The following is a 5939-nucleotide window of genomic DNA, read 5'->3' on the forward strand; positions in this document are numbered from 1 at the left end:
ATCTGTGATGTCATACGGAGCGAGGGCACGAAATCCCACGGGACCAGGGGTGCGACCTGGGGCCCGGGGCGGAGCGGGCAGCGGTGCCGTGGTCTGTGCCTGGGGGCAAAGGGCAGGCGGGACTCCATGGTGCCGCGCAGCCTGGGGCGTGCAGTAACGGGATCCGTGCTGCAGCACGGGGCTGGGGCACGAGGTGATGCGGGGACCAGCGATGCCGCGTGGGCCTGGCCCACGGGGCGATGCGGGGGCAGCGGCCGTGCACCGGGGGGTCCTCAGGGCCTGCGGGCAGCATGGGAGCAGCTGGCGCGGTGCGGGGCATCTGCGTGGAGGTGAGCGCTCTGCCTGGACCCGCCGGGGCTGGCGTCGGGGCGGATCATTTTGCACGACGCCCCGGGGCCAGGAGAGGAGCCCGGGCGCAGGGGAGCAGCGCCGAGCGGCACGAGCTCCGCGGGCGCAGTCGCAAGGGAAAGCGGAGGCTGAGCCCTGCCGGGGCCGCGTCCTAGCCGGCTCCTCCGACCCTGGATTTGCGCCAGGCTTGGCAGGAGGCCTCCAGAAGGTCATTTCCATTTCTTTATCCTGTCGCCCAATCTCTCGATTGCGTCTCAAGGCAAAGAGCTGTCACCCTGATCCTTCTGAATTAGAGTCGCTTGATAAAGAGCATGAATCACTCCCGGGCCAGACGCTCCGGCTGCCTTCTCCTCTACAGCGGGGTCGGGAAGGGGGGAACGCAAAGCGAGGTGCGTTGCTACGCGAGGCCAAGCTCCAACCGTGTCGGACAGACGTTGGTGGAAGAACACACCGTAAATCTCAGATTGCCTTGGGAAAGCTGCATTGCTTGCATTTAAACAAGCTGCATTTGTTGAGATCATGCTTGATCCTTACACATTTTTTGACTTTTCAACATGACTTGCCTTTCCAAATCAGAGCAGGAGACACTAAAAGCTTCAGAGAGTAAAACTGTTGAGTCTGAAATGCTGAAATGAAAGAGCTGAACCCTTCGGAGCAAAACAGAACCAGCTGGTATTGCAAAATGATGAGCTGTGGTTATTTCTCCCCGCTGGAAAATAAAGAATTTGACAAAAATCATATTTTCCTATAAGAGAAATGTTGTGTATGAATAGGCTCCAGGGAGAAATAGAAGTTTTTACTTTTTCCGGTACAGGACACCCTTCTAATGAGTCCAAAGCTCACCTCTCACAATGCAGCGAGATGCTCTGTCCGCGGAGGACCCTGTCCGCCGGTGACCCAGGGCCCTTTCAGGCAGGTGCCTTCGGCTGCATCGCGGGAGCGCCTGAGCTCCACACCTCCTTTCCTGGAAAGCTCCCGTGCGTTTCAAGTGCTTCCCACGCAAAATCCTTCTACCAGGCGCCTTCCCCACCTGAGGGCAGCGAGCTCTGCCGCCTGAGTGCTTAGCATATTTACAGCCCTGCCAGTCCCGAGCAGCAAAAGCGCGTTAGACCTGGAACATGAAAAGGCTCGAAATCATGAGATTAATAAAAACGAAATATCCAACAGATGGATAGCAAATAAAAAGAATATGGATTTGATGATTCAACGAGACCAAGAGCCAAGGGACTGGTGAGAAGTTGGTGAGAGAAGACCATGCAGATCTCAGGTGAGCTTGGAAAAGGGCACGATCCTTACATACGAATTGTTGACCTTTCAGCGTGCCCGTTTCGGAGCGTTGGAAGGGTCATTTGTCTGCAAACAGTGTGTTTTTTTTGTAAAGCTGCGCTTCTCAAATGATAAACAGGGCATGAAAACATTTCCTTTCTTTTTGTCCCCACCACCGCACACCTATTTAGACTGCAAGCTTTGGAGAGCAGGGATGATTTTACCGCGGCGCCCTGCGGCCCTGCTCCCAGCGCTCTGGGCCGGCAGAGACTTCCAAGTGTGGACACAGCTGATCCAGGACAAGCTGCCCCGCTCCCACGGTGCAAAACAGCCAAGCGTACCGACCACTGCTTCTGTTTCCTAACGCCTAGGCCTGCACACCTCTGTCCGTCCAGGGTCACACTTCGTCCCGCACCGACAGACGGAGCTAGCCAGCAAAAGGCGGTAGCGCAGAGTTGGCTTTGGATACAAAGCCTGCCTTTGAAACCCCGGAGTAGCCTTTTGCCCTATTGATCCCTCTGCAGATTCGCATTCAATACAGCAGCAGAGGCTGTGCAGGAGCAAATATTAGCCAGGCCCCGGCTCTGAGGACTTCTCCCCCCTCCCTGCCAAAAGCGACCGCCGCTTTAATGAGGAGGCACTTTGCCTGGCTGCATCCAGAGCACAAAGGTTTGGAAACCATAAAGGCTCTGTCTCTAAGGTGTCACCAGTAGTAAGGCCATATAAGGCTTTGGAGGGTGGCTAATTGGACCTGGGACACGAAAAATGTTCCAAAATATAAAGAATAAGGTGCCCAAGGTAAGTTTTTGCAAACCAACTGGATCTTGCTTTTGGCCCGTGCACGCTAGGATACAAGTGGTGGGTGAACAGCTTTCCAGAGCAGGTTCCTGGTACATCTGCAAACACTGGTTTCCTGCCGCTGTTTGTCGTCGCTCCGTCTCGTTCTCGAACGCAGACTCCATCGCACCCCTTCTCCCCGGCCAGTCCCCTCGCTGGCCCAGCTCCCCGCAGGCACCTAAAATCCTGCAACTTCCCAGCTTCTTGCGGTCGGAGGTTTTGGGGAGGGCAGAGTTATCTCCTGGGTGCAAAAGCCGCAGCCTTTACATTAGCAGTATGCTGCTGATCCCATGCAACCCCTCTCCAGCCTTATCTGTATGCCTGGCAGCTTCAGGAATGCAGACAAAGGTGACCTATTGGGGCAGCAACGGTCTTGCCTGAAGATTCAGGACAGCTTTCTCTCCAGGGCAAGTCAATGAGTAACTTGCCGCTGTTAGCAGAATTCAAGGAGCCGGGCAAACAATTTGACCTTGTTCATGCAGCAGTGAGCTCTGTGGCTCTCAGCCTGCAGGAAGAGCAAACAAGCTGGAAGCTAAAGGGGATGGGGCCGGGCAGGGACGACGGGATGGAGGGTATAGCGTGGAATCAAATGAAAATAAAGCAGAGCCTGTCACTAGCTGCAGCATGACCCTGGTGGGAAAAAAAAAGGATTGGAGTCTGTTGAAATTCCTGTCCATACTGCCACTATTCAGCTTTCTCATGGGCTCTGCAGGAGATGTCTTCATTTCTTTGCAGGGCTCCTCGCAGTTTGGCTCTTGGCCATCTTGCAGCTTAACAGTATTGCCAGTATTCTTACTGCAGCTCTCGTGATGCTTTCCCCTATGCCCCCAGCCCCTGGACTCCTGGGATCGTGCAACACAAGGACGGCATACCTATGAATTTCCCTGGCCTAGGCCCCGCAGCCTTGCATCCGGCACCAAAAAAGCCCTCGCTGACATGACAAGAGAAGCAAGGACCCCGTCATCAATCAAAAAGGTAATAGCAAAGAGATGCAGCTAGGTAAAGCCGTGCATTAGGAGACCTCAAAGTGCTTAAAGATTTAATGCGAAGGCATTAAAGTAGATACCTTGAAGGCTTGTCAAGTAGATACTCTAATCCCTTTTCTAGACAATTGAAGCATAAAGGCTGAAATCTTTGAACCACTGGAATGAACTATCCCTTAAACAGGGCCAGGATTTTCCCCGGCAAAATGAAGCGACTTTTCCAAGGTCAGAAGGGAAAAGCCAGTTGTGCGTTCCTGCTCTCCAGAGCCTTCCCTTCTCTCCTAGGACACTGAGAGTCCCCAGGAGGGTGGCAAAGCCAGATTTGGGGTTTCTATATCAAACACTTGTCCGGCCACTTGCACCCTGCTGCTTATGGATTTGGATGCATCTCTTCTCCCAGCACCCTTGCAAGACAGAGCGCTGCTCTTATCCCGATGTAAGAAGTTTGCAGCAGAGCAAGGAGCAGAATCCAGATCTTCTGCGTCCCACAATCATTCACCTTTCCCTGCTGCAGCTTCCGTGGGGGGAAATACAAATCAGAGACCAGCAGACGTAACCCAACGATCAGCTCTCTACCTTTTCACCTAACGCCGCTGCCCCTACGTATTTCTTTCATTTCAGTTTTCTCTATTGCATCCTCTCGCGTGGGATAGACCCTTTGTAGAGCTACCGCAGAGCTCTGAAGATGCACAAAATGAGACCGTCTTCCCAGAAATGCCTGTGTTATTTTTTGTTTAAAAGCTTGATAGACGTGCTCAGCTCTAAAAGGAATATTTCAAGCACGCGTCCTAGTCAATTCGCTATCGCAGCATCCCACACATCTCTGGTGATGCCTGGGCCCGCGTGGCAATATTATTATATTACAACTTCCTTGATCCCAGCAGTCACATATGGAAGTAAAGGACTAATTGGTAGAGTTATAAAATCACTGAGATTTGGAGAGGATCTGCACAGCTGAGCAGTCTGTATAACCCCTCTGTTAAAAGAGGGCTGGCTCACTGGGGAGTGCATTATGTAATGCATGCAATACATTATGATTATTTTAGGGTTATGTATTTTTTTATTAATAAGTGTACTGTTTAGTGTCACAGTGAAAAAGTATAGATCCTATGTAGTTTGTGTTTGGGAATGGTTTAGAAAGCTTGTCCAAAGAAAAAGCTATTTGCTTGATAACCTAATAAACACTTATCACTCTCACCTTCGAAGGCACTCACGTCTTGTAGCATTGGGAGCCATGTGAGTACGTAGATAGCTGATAATAGTGCGTTGATGGTCAGTGATATCTGCTACAGAATTGTGACAGAGAAGAGGACGACAGGAAATGTCCCACCCCATGGCAATACCGGCTTTGCCTATTGCATTGTGGTGGCAGATGGAGGTGTCATTCAGGAGAAGGGTCTTATTTCATAGATTTCATAGACATCAGGGCTGGAAGGGACCTCGGAAGATCATCGAGTCCAGCCCCCCGCCCAAAGGGCAGGAAGTCAGCTGGGGTCATAGGATCCCAGCAAGATAAGCATCCAGTTTCATCTTGAAGGTGTTCAATGTGGGCGCTTGAACCACCTCCGGTGGCAGGCTGTTCCAGACCTTGGGGGCTCGGACAGTAAAGAAGTTCTTCCTTATGTCCAGCCTGAAACGATCTTGAAGTAGTTTGTGACCATTCGACCTCGTCATCCCTTGGGGCGCTCTGGTGAACAAACGTTCCCCCAGATACTGGTGGTCACCCCTTTATCGATAAACTTGTAGGTGGCCATCAGATCACCCCTGAGCCTGCGCTTTTCCAGGCTAAAGAGCCCCAGGGCTCTCAGCCTCTCGTCGTGAGGTCTGTTGTCCTGACCTCTGAGCATGCGTGTGGCTCTTCTCTGGACTCTCTCAAGCTTCTCCACATCCTTTTTGAATTGTGGAGCCCAAAACTGGACACAGTACTCCAGCTGTGGCCTCACTAAGGCCGAGTACAGGGGGAGAATGACGTCCCAGGATTTGCTTGAGAAGCATCTATGGATGCAAGCCAGCGTTTTGGTCGCTTTACTAGCCGCCGCATTGCACTGCAGGCTCATGTTCATCTTGTGGTCAATGATGACCCCCAAGTCTCTTTCTTCCATAGTGCTAGCCAACATAGCACTGCCGAGCCTATAAGGATGCTGCGGGGTTTTTTTCCCAAGGTGGAGAACCTTGCATTTATCAGCGTTGAACACCATCAGATTCTCGTCCGCCCACTTGCTGAGCCTGTCCAGGTCAGCCTGGATCACCCGCCTGTCTTCTGGTGTGGATGCTTTGCCCCAAAGTTTGGTGTCATCGGCGAACTTGGCCAGTCCGCTTCTGACTCCAATGTCCACATCATTAATGAAGATGTTGAACAGTATGGGTCCAAGGACAGAGCCTTGGGGGACCCCACTGGTCACAGAACACCACGACGAGTGACTTCCATCGATTACTACCCTCTGGGTCCGACCCCGGAGCCAATTTTCCAGCCAGTGGATCGTGGAGGACCCAAGGCGACAATTG

General features: G+C 52.3%; 1 long non-coding RNA gene across 1 annotated transcript; it reads left to right on the forward strand.

Moving 5' to 3' along the window:
* Positions 1 to 1159: 1159 nt before the first annotated feature.
* Positions 1160 to 4719, forward strand: LOC112549542. Its single transcript, XR_003092995.1, has 3 exons — positions 1160 to 1615; positions 1806 to 3426; positions 4056 to 4719. It is a non-coding gene; the product is annotated as an uncharacterized LOC112549542 (long non-coding RNA).
* Positions 4720 to 5939: the final 1220 nt, after the last annotated feature.

The sequence above is a fragment of the Alligator sinensis genome, unplaced genomic scaffold (assembly GCF_000455745.1).
Source record: "Alligator sinensis unplaced genomic scaffold, ASM45574v1 scaffold337_1, whole genome shotgun sequence".
Lineage (NCBI taxonomy): Eukaryota > Metazoa > Chordata > Crocodylia > Alligatoridae > Alligator > Alligator sinensis.